Source organism: Passer domesticus, unplaced genomic scaffold, assembly GCF_036417665.1.
Source record: "Passer domesticus isolate bPasDom1 unplaced genomic scaffold, bPasDom1.hap1 HAP1_SCAFFOLD_114, whole genome shotgun sequence".
Classification (NCBI taxonomy): Eukaryota; Metazoa; Chordata; class Aves; order Passeriformes; family Passeridae; genus Passer; species Passer domesticus.
Genome location: NW_026989912.1, coordinates 119163 through 141392, shown reverse-complemented (window position 1 = coordinate 141392; position 22230 = coordinate 119163). Strand labels below are relative to the sequence as shown.

General features: G+C 45.4%; 1 long non-coding RNA gene across 1 annotated transcript; it reads right to left on the bottom strand.

Annotated features, from left to right (window-relative positions):
* Positions 1-16910: 16910 nt before the first annotated feature.
* On the bottom strand, positions 16911-21363 carry LOC135291767 (uncharacterized). The gene is made up of 2 exons (XR_010354481.1): positions 20537-21363; positions 16911-18976 (listed from the first exon to the last, which is right to left on the bottom strand). It is a non-coding gene; the product is annotated as an uncharacterized LOC135291767 (long non-coding RNA).
* Between the last annotated feature and the right edge of the window lie 867 nt (positions 21364-22230).

Sequence of the window (22230 nt, the reverse complement as noted above, 5' to 3'; positions counted from 1 at the left end):
GCAGATAGATCTCTGCAGAGGATGTAAAAGTCACCTGATATTCTTTGGAAATTAAAAAAAAATTGGAAGCAATTAATTAATAACTAATTCCCTGCAGAGACCACACAAGGCACAGGTTGCAAGGGAGATGCCTGAAAGCCAAAGCTGCGCTTCAGTGCCATCTAAGCTGGGAATTTTGCAGGGTGCCGGGACACAAGGTTGTTTTCACCGTGATCAGTGAGCAGCGGCCACCCCAGAGCAGGAGGAGTGCGGCTCAGAAGACCTGGCTGTAAAAAATACAGCTTATTGTCCCCAAGCACGTGCCAGTGGTCTGGAAAAGGGCGAAACTGCTTGACATTGCTACTGTGTCTGCGAAAGCGGGGAGCTGCTCGCGCCTCCTCACCTAACTGATGCTCTCAGTTGTGGTGCCACACAAAACCACCTGGCTGTGCTCCACTTCCCCGGGTCTTTTCTGTGCAGGGAACTGCAATGCCATTGTAACTTTTCTGCTCTCACGTAATTCTTCCAGAAAAAAACAGCATCTTTCCAGGCCCCCAGGACTTCTCCTATGATACCTACACCAGGCTTTGCAGCAGGGCAGAGCGGCATCGGCCCAAACACCCAGACACCCGTGACACAGAACAGGACAAACCATAAGCCCCTCAAAGGACTAAGGCACAAGACACGTGACACAAGACATCCAAAAGACACAGAAGGCACGACAGACAAGTGACACAAGTGACAGGCACCGGGACCGCTCTGCCCTGAGCGCCTCAGCACGCTGAGACTTCTCTTCCATGTGGCCTAAGGGGCCATCTCCTGCACATCCCTGCCTCCAAAGAAACTACTCAAAAGGCCCTCCCAGCACCTCGCTTCCATCCCCTCAGCGTGGCACAGCCCTCGACTTACCTCTCGAGCATCCTGGGATGAGAATCCACGTCCGCTGCAAAGGAAGGCCGCCTCTCTCGCTGGCAATGTCCCGCAGTCACCGGGCTCTGGTCCCTTGGTCACGGCTACAATCAGGAACACAATCATAAATTTCTGAAAGGACAACACCCAAAAATGCCACCAAAAATGTCAATTCCATTTTCCCACAACCTAGCTACCACACTTATTTACAAAGGCCCCCATTCCCAATACAGTTAATAAAACCTCTGATATCTTTGCTAAAATCACCCTTAAAGCTAAAAAAGCCCTGCCTCTAACTAAATAAACACAAATAATCCCTGTCTGGTGAACTATATAAATTCATTAACTTAACACTTCAGACCTGCTAAAATATAATACCTTAATGAACACCTGTACACAGTATACGCTATCCTTATCATAAAATATAAAACAAACCTATTTGTTTTACTAACCTAATACAAATATAAAGTTTAACTGTAATACAACCTATAAAACCCACACTACAAATAAAATTCATAAGTTCTATTTTGACCCAAAAATTCATACATTCTGAACATGAACTTTGTCTAAAAGAAATATTTCAAAAACCAAAAAAACCACAAACCCTTAGAATAGCTACTATAATGCCAAGAACCATCAAACAAATAAACACCTAACCTCAACTATCTAGGACAAGCTACAACAAAACTTCTTTAAAAACAACCCTACAAATAACCATTATCTCCTCAACAATACACCTCCAGCAAGACCAAGCAACTCAAAATACTTGAACTCCCATCCAAAAAATATTCCATAAACTAAAACACCAAAAAGTAATCAACAAAACCTACTCAGCTTTCAAGAACCCCATTTAACCCATGCACAGATCCAAAACAAATTAAAAAGAACCATAAGCTGACATACCTTAAATAACTCCACCACTAAACACTACTGTATCAAACTTATTAAAACTCCAATACAAACTAAAATCCAAAACCACAAAATAACACGCCATTATTAACATTACCAATACGTTTTCCCCTAACATTTCCTCTAACAAATACAAACTACCATTTACCTTCACTTAAAGAACATACAATACACCTACAACCAACTGCCCCAAAAACAAAAACACAGTCCTACCATCTACCGTAAATGCAGCTAAATTAAACTAAAACATCACCTCCAAAACATTTACAATAAACCAACATCAGATAAAAAGTATAGCAAAAATAATTGAAACACCCATCCAAATTCTCCTCAAAAACAACTTGATCATGAAAAAATACAAAACCAAAAAGCCTACTGCAAAGATCCAATTCCTAAAAGTAAAATAACAAAAGAAACAGCATGAAATTCCCACCAATATCATTAAAAAGTCAGAATAGCTCCACCAGCGAAAAAAAACCCCTAGCCTCTAATAAAACCCCAGACCACCTCAAAAACAAACACTAAAATGCAATTCCTCTGACCATCCCAACTACCATTATTAAAATGCCTATGCTATACAAAACTGTCTTCGACCCTGCCATCAATTCCACATAATATTACTCTCATCATACATTGCACCCACATCACAAATCTCAACCACACTAAAACCGTGAAAATAGTTACAAATTAACCCCCCCAAAAAAAACTTTAATCTCTAAGCAACAAGGAAAAATTTAAAAAAACCCAAAAAACCAAAAAAAAACCCCACAAACCGAAAAAACTCCACCATGCAACCAAATACTAGTGAAAAAAAACACACTACACTCTTTTCACTAACAATTCTTATCACATCACAAAAAATGGAACAAAATTAAAAACCAACCCTATAGGAAACCACACAGCAAATGCCAGAAACCACTAAAAAAAGAGAAACCCAACCAACTTACTAAACTCCAAATTGTACAACAGACCCCTCATGTTATTAAAAAAAATAAGCAAATCTCTACCTCTACGCTAACTCAAGGAGGCAGCAATACTCTATAAAATTAACTTAATAACTAAACAAATTAACGATACAATAAAAATTGAAAACAATAAAAAAACCTACTCAAATAACTACCAAAAAAACCCACCATATAAATACCCACGTCCCCAAAAATAAAACCAATAAAAAGCAAAAACAAAACAAGTCAAACTACAAAAAAACCCCCAACAAACAAACTAGAATTAACAAAAAAATTATTCCTGACTCAATAAACCCAAAATTCCTCCGTCCAATAAAACAAAAATACCACCTAGAAATAAACACAAAGCCAAAGGATAAATGTAACCAGAAACAATACCTCCCTAACTATTCGTAACCATAAAACATACACTACAATCAAACAAACCAAATACATAAAACCCCGATAATATGATAAACAAAAATGCAATAATATGAACTTTTAAAGCCGCACAAATTTACTACAGGACACTACCTAGAAACAAACACTACATACGCTAATAAAAGCCACCACAACGGAATTTAAAACCTACCTTCCACTTCAAGCTTCACGATCCATAAAAACCATAGTCAACTATAAAAAACATATCGTTTAAAAGCATAATACCCCACCAAAAAAAAAAAAAAAAAGCGACAACAAAACTCAATTCCAAAACAGCCTTGTCACCAACGCCTGAGCCAACAACCAAAACATCGAAGAAGTTCACGATACACCAACTGCAAACAAAATGATACAGTAAATTCCTACAAACCACCTCAAAGCCACGACGTAAAAGAACTTTCCATAATTAAAGCCGCGGCTCCCGGCGGGAACGCGGCTCCTCCGGCGGCTCCTCCGGCACGCAGGGGCCGCGCCGCGCCGGGAGAGCCCCGCCCGCTGCCCCTGCCCGGCGGGGCCGGCACCGGGCCCAGGGGGCCCCGGCGGCGCCCGAGCCCCGCGCCCGGAGCGGCCGGCAGCGGCCGGGGCCAGCGCAGCGCCCGTGCCGCCTCTGCCGCCCGCCGGCCCGGCACGGCTCCCCTCGGCTCCGCACGGCTCGCACCGGCGCGGCTCCGGCACTCCCGCGGCAGCCCGGCCGCGCTCCCCTCCCAGCGCAGCAACTGCCCGGGCCGCGCCAGGAGCGCTCCCGCGCCGCAACCTTCGGGGCCGGGCCGCGGGCACAAGAAGCGCCCTCAAAGGCAGCGGCGCGGCCCCACTTCAACCCCGCAAAGGCTGCGAGAGCTGCAGCTTCCTTCAGCTGAACCCCGAAACTGAGGCAGCGCGGGCTGCTCACCCCGCTTCAGCCAGGGCGAATTAATGTGTTCTCCCCTGCAATTTCATCCCCGACGGTAGCAGAAAAAGGGCTTTTCCTCCAGCTGTGGTAAAAGGGGGATTTTGACCTCAGTTCAAACCCTTGAAAAGGAGGGACAACAGCGCTGCCCCCTCAATTTAGACCTTAGGATGATGAAAATTTGGGGGGGGGGGGGGTGGGGCAAACTCCAAATCAAACCCATGATACAACATTTTTCCCCTTCCATTTAAAATAGAACCCAGGGACTCCCTATCACCCCTGCGATACCCCTAACAAACTGGAGAAGGCAGGTTTTCCTTCAAACCAATACCCTTAAAACGACAAATGGAGGAGGGAACTTCCCCAGTTCAAACACAGACAGTAATGGAAGAGGAGTTGCTTCCTTCTTTTTAATACTTTTTTCCCTCATAACACCCCTCCTGCTTTTTAATTACTTTTGCTCTCATAACGGCACCTGCCTTTTTTGTTGTTGTTGTTTTTTTAGGGGTTTTCTTTTGTTTTTTTCCTGGGGGCACCGGGGTGGGATTGGCAAGATGAAATTGCAAAGGGAAAGGAGAAAAGTCCCCGCTACAAATCCACACGAGCTCACCTGTTCGGCTGCTGCTTCCCGGCACGGAGCTTTGTTCCTCGGCACCTCCTTTGAGCAATGCTCCAAGTGCGTATCCAGGTGTTCCCCCAGACCCTCGGAGAAGCTCTCGGCGTCCTTCCACGAGACAGCGCCGGGAGCCCCCCATAAACCCCTCTGCTCAGCAGCTCCAGGCAAAAGGGAGCTCAGGCAACCCCTTCCCCCCTAAAACAGCCTCCTCCCGGCAGGAGCCGCCCCCTCCTCATCCTCGCAGCTCAGGGCTGGGGCTGCTCGGAGCCCTCGTCATCCTCAGAGCTCACAGCTGGCGCTGTCGCCACGCTCCGACAGCGTCGCTCCCTGTCCAGCACACAGCCCGCTCCTGACAGACACAGACCAAACAGAAATCTACTCCGGCTGTCGGCTTTCCCGAGTCCGCCCGGTTACGCGATTAAAACACGTACGTGCAGCGGCGCTTTGGTTCGGCTGTTGGTCTAAGCTGGGCTTGTTTCGGCACTTCGGCTGAACTCGGCTATCGTCGGCTGTTCGGCAACACCCGGCTATTGTCGGCAAAACTCGGCTATCGTCGGCTCTTCGGCTACACCCGGCTATTGTCGGCAAAACTCGGCTATCGTCGGCTCTTCGGCTACACTCGGCTATTCTCGGCTAACCTGGATTTTCCCGCCCTTTTGGCCGCCCTCTTGAGAAGGTCAAGCCGGTCCGCGACACGACGCGACACGCCACTCCCAAGATGGCGGCCGCGAGAAGCCCTCGGCAAAGAGAGGCGTCTATGCTCAAACCTGTCAGCGCCCGCCACAAACGCCACCGCCCGCGGCGCCGCTGAGCGCACAGCCCGTGTCCACAGCACGTGAATCGCCACAGAAAATTCCTCCGGGGTCGCGCCGGCGATGGAGCGCCGTGCGGGCAGCTCAATAGACACACCATGGGCCTCATTTTTCCCGCCCTTTTGGCCGCCCTCTTGAGAAGGTCAAGCCGGTCCGCGACACGACGCGACACGCCACTCCCAAGATGGCGGCCGCGACAGGCCCCCGGCAGAGAAAGCCGTTTTCGCCTCTGCCTGTCAGAAACTCGCCGAAATACCTCAGCTCTCGGTGCCGTTGAGCCCACAGCCCGTGTCCACAGCACTTGAATCGCCACAGAAAATCCCGCCGCTGCTGCTCTGGCCTCGGGGTGCCACGCAGGCAGTCCCGTAAACGGACGGAGGTCCTCGACTTTCCCGCTCTTTTTTGCCGCCATCTAGAGAAGGTCGAGCGCGTCCCGGCCGAGCCCCCCCACGCCGTCGGCCGCTGCAGCAGCGCGGCACAGAGAGGCGTTTTCGCCGCCGCCTCTCGGCTGCCTGTCGGCAGGCTGCAGTACCGCGCTCTGGCCACAAGGCGGCGGCGCTGCCGCCCGCCTCAGCCGGAGGGAGCTGCAGTACCGCGCTCTGGCCACAAGGCGGCGGCGCTGCCGCCCGCCTCAGCCGGAGGGAGCTGCAGTACCGCGCTCTGGCCACAAGGCGGCGGCGCTGCCGCCCGCCTCAGCCGGGGGCGCCGCACGCCGCGGGGCTGCGGGCGGGGCTGCGGGCGGGGCTAAAACGAACCGGGGGGATCCCCTCCAAAACCTCTTCTGAAATAAATGCCCCAAAACAACCCGGAAGGGGGGAAAAAAAAATCCCTGCCTCTAACCCAGTAACAACCAAAAAAACCCCACAAAGCCTTTCTTTTAAACAATATTTAAATATATTGCATTATTTTTTCATATTTATATTCACTTTTATATCCATAATGTACATGGATATATCGTGTTTAGTTCTACATTTTCTCTTTATAAATTTATAGATAAATTCATATTCTATATTACATCTACTCATATTACTTTACTTATATATATTTATGCATTTCTTTATATATTGATTCTGTATTTCTGGATTCATATTTTTAGCTCTGTAACACACATTATTTAAAATAAAACCCCTGCAGCTATCCAAAGAAAAGCCAAAAAGAACCTCTTTCTCTTAAACTGTGTTTAATTTTTTTTTTTAATTACTTTCAAAATTTATATTCATTTACACTTAAAATGTATATAGATTTACAGTGTTACTTGTATTCTACTACATCTCTTCTCATTACTTTATTTATATTTTATATTTCTATATATATTTTTATATCCTGATTATAGATTTCCGTATTGATGATTATGAAACAATATCCATATTTATATTATTTAAAATGAAAACCCCGTCTCTAACCAAATAAAAACCAAAAACCCCTTTATTTAAATTATATTTACATATTTTAATATTTATCTTTTTTCATATTTATATTCACATTTGTATTTATAGTTTCTATTGCTCTATAATATTATTTATATTCTATATTACTTACCTTCATATTACTTACATATATTTAAATTTGTATTTATGCTTTAATTATAATTATCTGTCTTTATACCTTTATTATGAATTTCTATATTTAGATTTATATTTCTATGCTACTTTACATGATTTCAAATAAAACCCCTGCCTCTAACAAAATAAAAACCAAAGACAGCCCTTTATTTTAACCATATTTTAAAATATTTAAATTATATCATTCATAATTATATTTACATAGACATTTATAATTTTCTTTATATATACTCTAGAAAATATAATATTATTTTATATCATCTATTAAATTAGATTACTTATATTGAATATTTATACCTCTCGATATATATTTTCTATATGCTTAGATTTGATTTATATTTTCAGATTAATTATATTTATACTATTTATTAAAAACCCCTGCCTACAACCTAATAAAAACAAAAAAACACCCTATTTTAAACTATATTTAAATATTTTTATATTTACAATCTATATTTATATATTTGTATAGACATACAAGAAACAGCATTTTATATATCATATTATCTTTACAATAGTACACTATATATTATAGTTTTATGTATTGATCTGTTTTCTGTATTTATTTTTATCATTATAATTTCATTTTTCTTTTAAAATTTGAAGCTATTTCTATTTTAAACTATACAGTAAACCATATGCATTCACATCAGCAGCACAAAACCACCACGCCCTGCTCAGCACCAGGCCGCAGTACACACTCGCCCCGTCACACCGTTTCAAAACAAAACCTGTTTCTATTACTAACAGAACAAGGATCCCACCACACTTAACCCCATTCAAAATTCAAATAAACCCAACTATAAATCAATTTTAAAATCCCATTATTATTATTACCCCAAAACCTCCATCATTTATAAGCGTAAACTTCCTCCTCAACCAACATCTCAAAAACCCAAAAACCGCAAATACACATTTAAAATGAAATAACTGCTAATAAAAACAAATGGCATAAAAAATACATCAGACCAACTCGCTAAACTCCAAACTGTACAACTGACCCTAAACACGTCTAAAAAAAGCCCCCAAAGCTCTACCTTTATGCTAACTCACAAATAATAACCAATAATCCATGAAAAGAATTTTTAAAAAGCCAATTAAAAGCATAATAAAAATTGAATATTAAAATACTTTAAAAGATCACAACACAGATTTTTAAAAATTGCCTATAGAAACCCACCACATAAATGCCCCTGAGCCCAAAAACTAAAACTAAAAGAAAAAAAAACATTTATCCAGAAATAAATCGAAACTTATGAACACCAAAACCGTAACATTCAAGAGGTACACCATATCCCTTATCATACACCAAGCAGAAACAATATAAAACAATACTATGAATTCCTAAAAACCACTTTAAAACTGCTACATGAAAAAAAAACTTTCAAAAATTAAAAATGGCATCCAGCAAAAGCCATCTAATAAATTACCACCCAAAACTCCAGCAGCCCAGCTAGCCCTACCAAATCTGTATCTTTACACATACAAGGAACACAACCAAAATCCCAATATTATACATCTCAGAAGTCTCTTAAGAAAACCTACTGAAATTAATTCTACCTCAAATACAAACCAACCCCATCCATAAGGTTATCTTCACTCCAAAACCAAATTGCACATAGTTAATAATACCGAAAAGGAAAACAACACACCATACATCCACCACCAAAGAATATACGAGTGAAGGAAAAAAAAAACACTTTTTTTTTTTTCCACACTAACTTCTTTTATTAGCTAGGAAAAAAAGATTTTGCCAGGACTGCAACAACTTCTTCTTCCTCTCCTTGGTCTTCTCCTGAAATGTCCCATCTCATTCCAAATTCCTCACAACTTTGGAGTTGAAATCCAAGCAAAAAGCAAAATGCACAGTCCCCCTGTGCACCGGATGCTCTTGTCACTTCTCGGATTCTCCATTTCACTCCACATCTTATCACACTTTCAGTCTTCGTGCTGTCCTGCCGTGATGAGTTTCACAGATTAATTGGTACATGTTAAGAGAGGATTTTTCTCCCTCCCTGCCTCCCTCCCTCGTTGCCCCAGCACTGCCAAGCCCCCCCCACCCCCAAATCAGGTCCCTAAACACCACGTCTACACATCCTTTCCATGTCTCCAGGGACGGGGACTTCCCTGGGCAGCCTGCTCCAATGCCTCACCACCCTTCCAGTCAGGAAGTGTTTCCTACAATCCAATCTAAGCCTTCCCTGCTGCAACTCGAGGCCATTTCCTTTTGTCATGTCACTTCTTCCTTGGGACATCTCGTCACTTAAACCTTACCTGCTCCTTACCTGGCAGGTCTCTGCCTTGCCTGCATGAGAGGAGAAACACTCCCACCACAGGAACGGCAGCTCAGCAGTTCCCACACCAAGGCAGGCGGAGCAGCAGTCCTCACCAGAGCTCACGTGCCACTTTTCAGTGGTCGCCTCTGCTTCTCCTCCCAGGCAGATAGATCTCTGCAGAGGATGTAAAAGTCACCTGATATTCTTTGGAAATTAAAAAAAAATTGGAAGCAATTAATTAATAACTAGTTCCCTGCAGAGACCACACAAGGCACAGGTTGCAAGGGAGATGCCTGAAAGCCAAAGCTGCGCTTCAGTGCCATCTAAGCTGGGAATTTTGCAGGGTGCCGGGACACAAGGTTGTTTTCACCGTGATCAGTGAGCAGCGGCCACCCCAGAGCAGGAGGAGTGCGGCTCAGAAGACCTGGCTGTAAAAAATACAGCTTATTGTCCCCAAGCACGTGCCAGTGGTCTGGAAAAGGGCGAAACTGCTTGACATTGCTACTGTGTCTGCGAAAGCGGGGAGCTGCTCGCGCCTCCTCACCTAACTGATGCTCTCAGTTGTGGTGCCACACAAAACCACCTGGCTGTGCTCCACTTCCCCGGGTCTTTTCTGTGCAGGGAACTGCAATGCCATTGTAACTTTTCTGCTCTCACGTAATTCTTCCAGAAAAAAACAGCATCTTTCCAGGCCCCCAGGACTTCTCCTATGATACCTACACCAGGCTTTGCAGCAGGGCAGAGCGGCATCGGCCCAAACACCCAGACACCCGTGACACAGAACAGGACAAACCATAAGCCCCTCAAAGGACTAAGACACGTGACACAAGACATCCAAAAGACACAGAAGGCACGACAGACAAGTGACACAAGTGACAGGCACCGGGACCGCCCTGCCCTGAGCACCTCAGCACGCTGAGACTTCTCCTCCATGTGGCCTAAGGGGCCATCTCCTGCACATCCCTGCCTCCAAAGAAACTACTCAAAAGGCCCTCCCAGCACCTCGCTTCCATCCCCTCAGCGTGGCACAGCCCTCGACTTACCTCTCGAGCATCCTGGGATGAGAATCCACGTCCGCTGCAAAGGAAGGCCGCCTCTCTCGCTGGCAATGTCCCGCAGTCACCGGGCTCTGGTCCCTTGGTCACGGCTACAATCAGGAACACAATCATAAATTTCTGAAAGGACAACACCCAAAAATGCCACCAAAAATGTCAATTCCATTTTCCCACAACCTAGCTACCAAACTTATTTACAAAGACCCCCATTCCCAATACAGTTAATAAAACCTCTGATATCTTTGCTAAAATCACCCTTAAAGCTAAAAAAGCCCTGCCTCTAACTAAATAAACACAAATAATCCCTGTCTGGTGAACTATATAAATTCATTAACTTAACACTTCAGACCTGCTAAAATATAATACCTTAATGAACACCTGTACACAGTATACGCTATCCTTATCATAAAATATAAAACAAACCTATTTGTTTTACTAACCTAATACAAATATAAAGTTTAACTGTAATACAACCTATAAAACCCACACTACAAATAAAATTCATAAGTTCTATTTTGACCCAAAAATTCATACATTCTGAACATGAACTTTGTCTAAAAGAAATATTTCAAAAACCAAAAAAACCACAAACCCTTAGAATAGCTACTATAATGCCAAGAACCATCAAACAAATAAACACCTAACCTCAACTATCTAGGACAAGCTACAACAAAACTTCTTTAAAAACAACCCTACAAATAACCATTATCTCCTCAACAATACACCTCCAGCAAGACCAAGCAACTCAAAATACTTGAACTCCCATCCAAAAAATATTCCATAAACTAAAACACCAAAAAGTAATCAACAAAACCTACTCAGCTTTCAAGAACCCCATTTAACCCATGCACAGATCCAAAACAAATTAAAAAGAACCATAAGCTGACATACCTTAAATAACTCCACCACTAAACACTACTGTATCAAACTTATTAAAACTCCAATACAAACTAAAATCCAAAACCACAAAATAACACGCCATTATTAACATTACCAATACGTTTTCCCCTAACATTTCCTCTAACAAACAAATACAAACTACCATTTACCTTCACTTAAAGAACATACAATACACCTACAACCAACTGCCCCAAAAACAAAAACACAGTCCTACCATCTACCGTAAATGCAGCTAAATTAAACTAAAACATCACCTCCAAAACATTTACAATAAACCAACATCAGATAAAAAGTATAGCAAAAATAATTGAAACACCCATCCAAATTCTCCTCAAAAACAACTTGATCATGAAAAAATACAAAACCAAAAAGCCTACTGCAAAGATCCAATTCCTAAAAGTAAAATAACAAAAGAAACAGCATGAAATTCCCACCAATATCATTAAAAAGTCAGAATAGCTCCACCAGCGAAAAAAAACCCCTAGCCTCTAATAAAACCCCAGACCACCTCAAAAACAAACACTAAAATGCAATTCCTCTGACCATCCCAACTACCATTATTAAAATGCCTATGCTATACAAAACTGTCTTCGACCCTGCCATCAATTCCACATAATATTACTCTCATCATACATTGCACCCACATCACAAATCTCAACCACACTAAAACCGTGAAAATAGTTACAAATTAACCCCCCCAAAAAAAACTTTAATCTCTAAGCAACAAGGAAAAATTTAAAAAAACCCAAAAAACCAAAAAAAACCCCCACAAACCGAAAAAACTCCACCATGCAACCAAATACTAGTGAAAAAAAACACACTACACTCTTTTCACTAACAATTCTTATCACATCACAAAAAATGGAACAAAATTAAAAACCAACCCTATAGGAAACCACACAGCAAATGCCAGAAACCACTAAAAAAAGAGAAACCCAACCAACTTACTAAACTCCAAATTGTACAACAGACCCCTCATGTTATTAAAAAAAATAAGCAAATCTCTACCTCTACGCTAACTCAAGGAGGCAGCAATACTCTATAAAATTAACTTAATAACTAAACAAATTAACGATACAATAAAAATTGAAAACAATAAAAAAACCTACTCAAATAACTACCAAAAAAACCCACCATATAAATACCCACGTCCCCAAAAATAAAACCAATAAAAAGCAAAAACAAAACAAGTCAAACTACAAAAAAACCCCCAACAAACAAACTAGAATTAACAAAAAAATTATTCCTGACTCAATAAACCCAAAATTCCTCCGTCCAATAAAACAAAAATACCACCTAGAAATAAACACAAAGCCAAAGGATAAATGTAACCAGAAACAATACCTCCCTAACTATTCGTAACCACAAAACATACACTACAATCAAACAAACCAAATACATAAAACCCCGATAATATGATAAACAAAAATGCAATAATATGAACTTTTAAAGCCGCACAAATTTACTACAGGACACTACCTAGAAACAAACACTACATACGCTAATAAAAGCCACCACAACGGAATTTAAAACCTACCTTCCACTTCAAGCTTCACGATCCATAAAAACCATAGTCAACTATAAAAAACATATCGTTTAAAAGCATAATACCCCACCAAAAAAAAAAAAAAAAAGCGACAACAAAACTCAATTCCAAAACAGCCTTGTCACCAACGCCTGAGCCAACAACCAAAACATCGAAGAAGTTCACGATACACCAACTGCAAACAAAATGATACAGTAAATTCCTACAAACCACCTCAAAGCCACGACGTAAAAGAACTTTCCATAATTAAAGCCGCGGCTCCCGGCGGGAACGCGGCTCCTCCGGCGGCTCCTCCGGCACGCAGGGGCCGCGCCGCGCCGGGAGAGCCCCGCCCGCTGCCCCTGCCCGGCGGGGCCGGCACCGGGCCCAGGGGGCCCCGGCGGCGCCCGAGCCCCGCGCCCGGAGCGGCCGGCAGCGGCCGGGGCCAGCGCAGCGCCCGTGCCGCCTCTGCCGCCCGCCGGCCCGGCACGGCTCCCCTCGGCTCCGCACGGCTCGCACCGGCGCGGCTCCGGCACTCCCGCGGCAGCCCGGCCGCGCTCCCCTCCCAGCGCAGCAACTGCCCGGGCCGCGCCAGGAGCGCTCCCGCGCCGCAACCTTCGGGGCCGGGCCGCGGGCACAAGAAGCGCCCTCAAAGGCAGCGGCGCGGCCCCAGTTCAACCCCGCAAAGGCTGCGAGAGCTGCAGCTTCCTTCAGCTGAACCCCGAAACTGAGGCAGCGCGGGCTGCTTACCCCGCTTCAGCCAGGGCGAATTAATGTGTTCTCCCCTGCAATTTCATCCCCGACGGTAGCAGAAAAAGGGCTTTTCCTCCAGCTGTGGTAAAAGGGGGATTTTGACCTCAGTTCAAACCCTTGAAAAGGAGGGACAACAGCGCTGCCCCCTCAATTTAGACCTTAGGATGATGAAAATTTGGGGGGGGGGGGTGGGGCAAACTCCAAATCAAACCCATGATACAACATTTTTCCCCTTCCATTTAAAATAGAACCCAGGGACTCCCTATCACCCCTGCGATACCCCTAACAAACTGGAGAAGGCAGGTTTTCCTTCAAACCAATACCCTTAAAACGACAAATGGAGGAGGGAACTTCCCCAGTTCAAACACAGACAGTAATGGAAGAGGAGTTGCTTCCTTCTTTTTAATACTTTTTTCCCTCATAACACCCCTCCTGCTTTTTAATTACTTTTGCTCTCATAACGGCACCTGCCTTTTTTGTTGTTGTTGTTTTTTTAGGGGTTTTCTTTTGTTTTTTTCCTGGGGGCACCGGGGTGGGATTGGCAAGATGAAATTGCAAAGGGAAAGGAGAAAAGTCCCCGCTACAAATCCACACGAGCTCACCTGTTCGGCTGCTGCTTCCCGGCACGGAGCTTTGTTCCTCGGCACCTCCTTTGAGCAATGCTCCAAGTGCGTATCCAGGTGTTCCCCCAGACCCTCGGAGAAGCTCTCGGCGTCCTTCCACGAGACAGCGCCGGGAGCCCCCCATAAACCCCTCTGCTCAGCAGCTCCAGGCAAAAGGGAGCTCAGGCAACCCCTTCCCCCCTAAAACAGCCTCCTCCCGGCAGGAGCCGCCCCCTCCTCATCCTCGCAGCTCAGGGCTGGGGCTGCTCGGAGCCCTCGTCATCCTCAGAGCTCACAGCTGGCGCTGTCGCCACGCTCCGACAGCGTCGCTCCCTGTCCAGCACACAGCCCGCTCCTGACAGACACAGACCAAACAGAAATCTACTCCGGCTGTCGGCTTTCCCGAGTCCGCCCGGTTACGCGATTAAAACACGTACGTGCAGCGGCGGTTTGGTTCGGCTGTTGGTCTAAGCTGGGCTTGTTTCGGCACTTCGGCTGAACTCGGCTATCGTCGGCTGTTCGGCAACACCCGGCTATTGTCGGCAAAACTCGGCTATCGTCGGCTCTTCGGCTACACCCGGCTATTGTCGGCAAAACTCGGCTATCGTCGGCTCTTCGGCTACACTCGGCTATTCTCGGCTAACCTGGATTTTCCCGCCCTTTTGGCCGCCCTCTTGAGAAGGTCAAGCCGGTCCGCGACACGACGCGACACGCCACTCTCAAGATGGCGGCCGCGAGAAGCCCTCGGAAAAGAGAGGCGTCTATGCTCAAACCTGTCAGCGCCCGCCACAAACGCCACCGCCCGCGGCGCCGCTGAGCGCACAGCCCGTGTCCACAGCACGTGAATCGCCACAGACAATTCCTCCGGGGTCGCGCCGGCGATGGAGCGCCGTGCGGGCAGCTCAATAGACACACCATGGGCCTCATTTTTCCCGCCCTTTTGGCCGCCCTCTTGAGAAGGTCAAGCCGGTCCGCGACACGACGCGACACGCCACTCCCAAGATGGCGGCCGCGACAGGCCCCCGGCAGAGAAAGCCGTTTTCGCCTCTGCCTGTCAGAAACTCGCCGAAATACCTCAGCTCTCGGTGCCGTTGAGCCCACAGCCCGTGTCCACAGCACTTGAATCGCCACAGAAAATCCCGCCGCTGCTGCTCTGGCCTCGGGGTGCCACGCAGGCAGTCCCGTAAACGGACTGAGGTCCTCGACTTTCCCGCTCTTTTTTGCCGCCATCTAGAGAAGGTCGAGCGCGTCCCGGCCGAGCCCCCCCACGCCGTCGGCCGCTGCAGCAGCGCGGCACAGAGAGGCGTTTTCGCCGCCGCCTCTCGGCTGCCTGTCGGCAGGCTGCAGTACCGCGCTCTGGCCACAAGGCGGCGGCGCTGCCGCCCGCCTCAGCCGGAGGGAGCTGCAGTACCGCGCTCTGGCCACAAGGCGGCGGCGCTGCCGCCCGCCTCAGCCGGGGGCGCCGCACGCCGCGGGGCTGCGGGCGGGGCTGCGGGCGGGGCTAAAACGAACCGGGGGGATCCCCTCCAAAACCTCTTCTGAAATAAATGCCCCAAAACAACCCGGAAGGGGGAAAAAAAAAATCCCTGCCTCTAACCCAGTAACAACCAAAAAAACCCCACAAAGCCTTTCTTTTAAACAATATTTAAATATATTGCATTATTTTTTCATATTTATATTCACTTTTATATCCATAATGTACATGGATATATCATGTTTAGTTCTACATTTTCTCTTTATAAATTTATAGATAAATTCATATTCTATATTACATCTACTCATATTACTTTACTTATATATATTTATGCATTTCTTTATATATTGATTCTGTATTTCTGGATTCATATTTTTAGCTCTGTAACACATATTATTTAAAATAAAACCCCTGCAGCTATCCAAAGAAAAGCCAAAAAGAACCTCTTTCTCTTAAACTGTGTTTAATTTTTTTTTTTTAATTACTTTCAAAATTTATATTCATTTACACTTAAAATGTATATAGATTTACAGTGTTACTTGTATTCTACTAGATCTCTTCTCATTACTTTATTTATATTTTATATTTATATATATATTTTTATATCCTGATTATAGATTTCCATATTGATGATTATGAAACAATATCCATATTTATATTATTTAAAATGAAAACCCGTCTCTAACCAAATAAAAACCAAAAACCCCTTTATTTAAATTATATTTACATATTTTAATATTTATCTTTTTTCATATTTATATTCACATTTGTATTTATAGTTTCTATTGCTCTATAATATTATTTATATTCTATATTACTTACCTTCATATTACTTACATATATTTAAATTTGTATTTATGCTTTAATTATAATTATCTGTCTTTATACCTTTATTATGAATTTCTATATTTAGATTTATATTTCTATGCTACTTTACATAATTTCAAATAAAACCCCTGCCTCTAACAAAATAAAAACCAAAGACAGCCCTTTATTTTAACCATATTTTAAAATATTTAAATTATATCATTCATAATTATATTTACATAGACATTTATAATTTTCTTTATATATATTCTAGAAAATATAATATTATTTTATATCATCTATTAAATTAGATTATTTATATTTAATATTTATACCTCTCGATATATATTTTCTATATGTTTAGATTTGATTTATATTTTCAGATTAATTATATTTATACTATTTATTAAAAACCCCTGCCTACAACCTAATAAAAACAAAAAAACACCCTATTTTAAACTATATTTAAATATTTTTATATTTACAATCTATATATTTTGTATAGATATACAAGAGACAGCATTTTATATATCATATTATCTTTACAATAGTACACTATATATTATAGTTTTATGTATTGATCTGTTTTCTGTATTTATTTTTATCATTATAATTTCATTTTTCTTTTAAAATTTGAAGCTATTTCTATTTTAAACTATACAGTAAACCATATGCATTCACTGACCTAACACATCAGCAGCACAAAACCACCACGCCCTGCTCAGCACCAGGCCGCAGTACACACTCGCCCCGTCACACCGTTTCAAAACAAAACCTGTTTCTATTACTAAGAGAACAAGGATCCCACCACACTTAACCCCATTCAAAATTCAAATAAACCCAACTATAAATCAATTTTAAAATCCCATTATTATTACCCCAAAACCTCCATCATTTATAAGCGTAAACTTCCTCCTCAACCAACATCTCAAAAACCCAAAAACCGCAAATACACATTTAAAATGAAATAACTGCTAATAAAAACAAATGGCATAAAAAATACATCAGACCAACTCACTAAACTCCAAACTGTACAACTGACCCTAAACACGTCTAAAAAAAGCCCCCAAAGCTCTACCTTTATGCTAACTCACAAATAATAACCAATAATCCATAAAAAGAATTTCTAAAAAGCCAATTAAAAGCATAATAAAAATTGAATATTAAAATACTTTAAAAGATCACTACACAGATTTTTAAAAATTGCCTATAGAAACCCACCACATAAATGCGCCTGAGCCCAAAAACTAAAACTAAAAAAAAAAAAAAACATTTATCCAGAAATAAATCGAAACTTATGAACACCAAAAGCATAACATTCAAGAGGTACACCATATCCCTTATCATACACCAAGCAGAAACAATATAAAGCAATACTATGAATTCTTAAAAACCACTTTAAAACTGCTACATGAAAAAAAAACTTTCAAAAATTAAAAATGGCATCCAGCAAAAGCCATCTAATAAATTACCACCCAAAACTCCAGCAGCCCAGCTAGCCCTACCAAATCTGTATCTTTACACATACAAGGAACACAACCAAAATCCCAATATTCTACATCTCAGAAGTCTGTTAAGAAAACCTACTGAAATTAATTCTACCTCAAATACAAACCAACCCCATCCATAAGGTTATCTTCACTCCAAAACCAAATTGCACATAGTTAATAATACCGAAAAGGAAAACAACACACCATACATCCACCACCAAAGAATATACGAGTGAAGGAAAAAAGAAACACTTTTCTTTTTTTTTTTTTTTTCCACACTAACTTCTTTTATTAGCTAGGAAAAAAAGATTTTGCCAGGACTGCAACAACTTCTTCTTCCTCTCCTTGGTCTTCTTCTGAAATGTCCCATCTCGTTCCAAATTCCTCACAACTTTGGAGTTGAAATCCAAGCAAAAAGCAAACTGCACAGCCCCCCTGTGCACCGGATGCTCTTGTCACTTCTCGGATTCTCCATTTCACTCCACACCTTATCACACTTTCAGTCTTCGTGCTGTCCTGCCGTGATGAGTTTCACAGATTAATTGGTACATGTTAAGAGAGGATTTTTCTCCCTCCCTGCCTCCCTCCCTCGTTGCCCCAGCACTGCCAAGCCCCCCCCACCCCCAAATCAGGTCCCTAAACACCACGTCTACACATCCTTTCCATGTCTCCAGGGACGGGGACTTCCCTGGGCAGCCTGCTCCAATGCCTCACCACCCTTCCAGTGAGGAAGTGTTTCCTACAATCCAATCTAAGCCTTCCCTGCTGCAACTCGAGGCCATTTCCTTTTGTCATGTCACTTCTTCCTTGGGACATCTCGTCACTTAAACCTTACCTGCTCCTTACCTGGCAGGTCTCTGCCTTGCCTGCATGAGAGGAGAAACACTCCCACCACAGGAACGGCAGCTCAGCAGTTCCCACACCAAGGCAGGCGGAGCAGCAGTCCTCACCAGAGCTCACGTGCCACTTTTCAGTGGTCGCCTCTGCTTCTCCTCCCAGGCAGATAGATCTCTGCAGAGTGCTTCCAAATTGGCTGCTTAGGAGGGGGGAGAAACAGGTTAGCCAACTTCTTTAGCCAGACTTAGCTGATGCCTTTGCCTGCTTTGCCTCTTCCTGACCGCCTTCTGCTAAGAAAACAGCTGCCTTTGGACGTCTAGGGGGAACTTTTATGTCAGGCTCGAAGAGGCACTACAGAGACGTGCCTTGTTTTTAAAGGCTCAGCCAAGAAGACAGACAATGGCAGCTTCTCCATCCCCACTGCATGCGCAGCTGTGGCACCGGGCCAGCTCTGCTCCTCCTTCCATGTGGTCCCAAATCTGCTGCAGGAACTGAAGGCTACTTCCGTGTTCCAGTGTTCTGCTTTTCCCGAAAAAAAAATCTTTCAGTGCCGTTATCCCTCCACGGAAAGGGCCTTTCTGTCTCACACACTCGGTGACACAAGAGGGAAGAGGATTATAGGTGTGTGCTCTTTCTAGCTTTCAGGTGGCATTTTAGCTATCACTTACACAGATTCAAAGTATTTTCTTTTGAAATAATAAATAGTACTAAGATAGCATTTTTACGCTATTGCAGAAATAGCAATTGCTGACAACGAGGCCATGTCCTTCTCGGTGGAGGAGAGCCATAAAGACAGAGATTCTGTGACAGAAATTTTACAGGATGTCACTCCACGGAGAGCACTCACTTCCACAGGAGCTGGCAGGTCAGCTCCTCCACATCAGACAGCTAACCAGGACAAGCCAGCCTCGGGCTTCACGAATGGCAAGGCAGTAAGAGACACATTGAGGCCACGCCTTAATAATACCATTAGGACTCCCACATCAAGCAAGAGCACGCACGGCGCAGGATGCAGGTTCTTGCCTCTCCCATGCTACAAGTCCTCCAGGCTACAAGAGATGCTCGGGCTCTGGCTCTGGTAGTTTTCAAACTGAAGATGCGGAATTCTGCTAGCGAAGGCTAAGAGAGGCGCGTTGAACAATAAACACGTTTGTAAAGGCGCAGGCTGCCTCTGTCCCCACGCGCAGCCAGCTGGAGGCCAATGGCCACAGCCGACGGTGCCCTGGGTCTGGGCTAACTCATTTTCACACCTTCTCCACCAGGCAAAGCGGCACCACTTCCCTGTGCTGCCTGAAACGGTCCCTGTCACCCCTGGCCAGGCTTTATGCCCTAAGCATCCCTTGCTCTGCAATTCCACGGCACACTGCAGGACAGGTTTTAGGCAGTAGCAGCGTAGCTCAGAGACAGCACAGTCACGGGTCCTGCTATTCTCAGCTCTGCTGGGGGAGGATGCACACCCCATTGACTCCTCCTTTCAGCAGGAGCCTTTAAAACCCCGGCAGCAGGAGCAGCAGCAGCCACGATTCCTAAACCCTCGCTGCCTTTGGCAGCACCAGCTCCTGCCTGTGTAATCCAATTGACTGGGGGCGATCAGCCACCAGCAAAGGATTTTATTCCATGGCAATTACACCTGGCAGATTAGACTGGGGCCTGATGACACGGAGCTAAGAATGCCTGTGGCAAACAGCACCCTGTACAGCTTAAGGCTGTTGGCAAGCGAGAAGGCATTTCCCCGTCCCACCACTTTATGTGCTCTTACCTTCTACGGAATGATGAGCCCCAGAGTCTTGAGGAGGAGGAAAGGATTTTGAAGATTCCTGCTACAAAGAAAAGGGAAAAAAAAAGGAAACTATATCCAATACTCCTGAAAATCCCACAGGAGTAGGCCGCAGCAATATTTCCTGTGCGTGACACTTTGAGAAAGAAAGAAGTGCAAACAGTGCAGCAAGAAAGAAATTCTAGGTTTGATGTCTTGGGATGAACAGGGCCTTTAGGACTTTTCCTTGTGGCAAAGCTTGTGTGGTCCCTGCGGGAACATGCGTGGAACGTGTGGGGACGGCTCAGCTCAGGTGACAGATCTGGGGGCACAGCAAAGCAACCTGGCCCAGGGGAAGGTGTCCCTGCCCGGGACAGGGGGATGGAACTGGGTCGTTTTTGAGGTCCCTTCCAACCCGAGAGGGGCTGAAGTTCCTCCCCAGCCTCGCTGTCACCCCCGAGGGGCAGAGACAGGGAGCGGCAGGGACGGCTCGGCACAGAGCGGGGCCGCTCTCAGCGGCATGTCGGGAGAGCCGCAGGTCCGGCAGTGTCGGGCGCTGTGTCTGAGCGGCACGGGGGGATCCGCCGAGAGCTCCGGCCCCGTGCGGGGACTCCTGCAGGGGCCGAGGGGCGCCGGGCTCCGGCCCTCTGGGCTTTATTCTCCGGCGCCCCGAGCCCCGCGGCCGCGGGGAAAGAATGAAAATGGGGACGGGAAGAGAGGAGCGATAGCAGGGGATGAGAAAGGGTACGGAGGGACGTCGGGCTGGGGAGGAAAGCCGGAGGGGAAGGGAAAGCCCGGCAGGTGGAGAAGAGGGACCGTGGACAGAGGTGCGAGAGAGGGGGAATAGAAGGAAGTAGCGGGCTAGGGACAGGACAGGAATGAGTCGGCATTGGGGGGAGGGAAATGGGGGAAAGAAGATAACTAAAGGAATTGCGGGGAGGAGGAAGCAGGGCTACAGAGAGGGCCAGGAGGGAGAAGCCTCACAGGGCCCCGGCTGCACCCCGAGCCCGCCCCGCCCTGCCCGGGATGCTGCGCTCGGCGGAGCTCGGCTCGGTTCGGCAGCACCCGGCTCGGTTCGGCTGAACTCGGCTCCTGTCGGCTGCATTGCGCAACATTCGCCTCTTCGGCGACGCTGGGCTCGCTTCGGCCACCCTCGGAGCCGCTCTGTGTGTTCGGCACAGATCGGCTCTTTACGGCTGCACTCGGAGCCGCTCGCTCCGTTCCCCTCGGCCCGGCTCCCTGAGGGCGGCGCGGGCCGGGCCGAGGCGCCGTCGGGAAAGCGGCGCGGCCTCACGTTCAACACTCGAGGCTCGGTGCTGCCCGGGGCTGTGTCCCGCGGGCAGCCCGGCCATCGCCCTGTCAGGAAAAGTAATCCACAAACACCATAGGTTTATATCCAAAAGGAGACACAGGAGCCCTGTAACTTTATTGGCATAAAGAGAAAGGCCATGGGCATTTCCCATGAGGTCACCCAAGATACTGGAGGACACAGCCTCGTTTTTATGCTAATTCATCAGACGCATTTCTCTCTGTCTTTCCCATCGGCAGAAGCACTTGAGAGGTAAAAACTCCCTTGCCTCGCCGTTCCGCTCTTGAGCCCGCAGACGACGCTCCGGTGGCTCGCTCTTGCCTCGCCGTCCCAGGGCTTCTGCAAACGTTGACGAGAAAACAATCAGGCTGGAGAGACTCCATCTCCC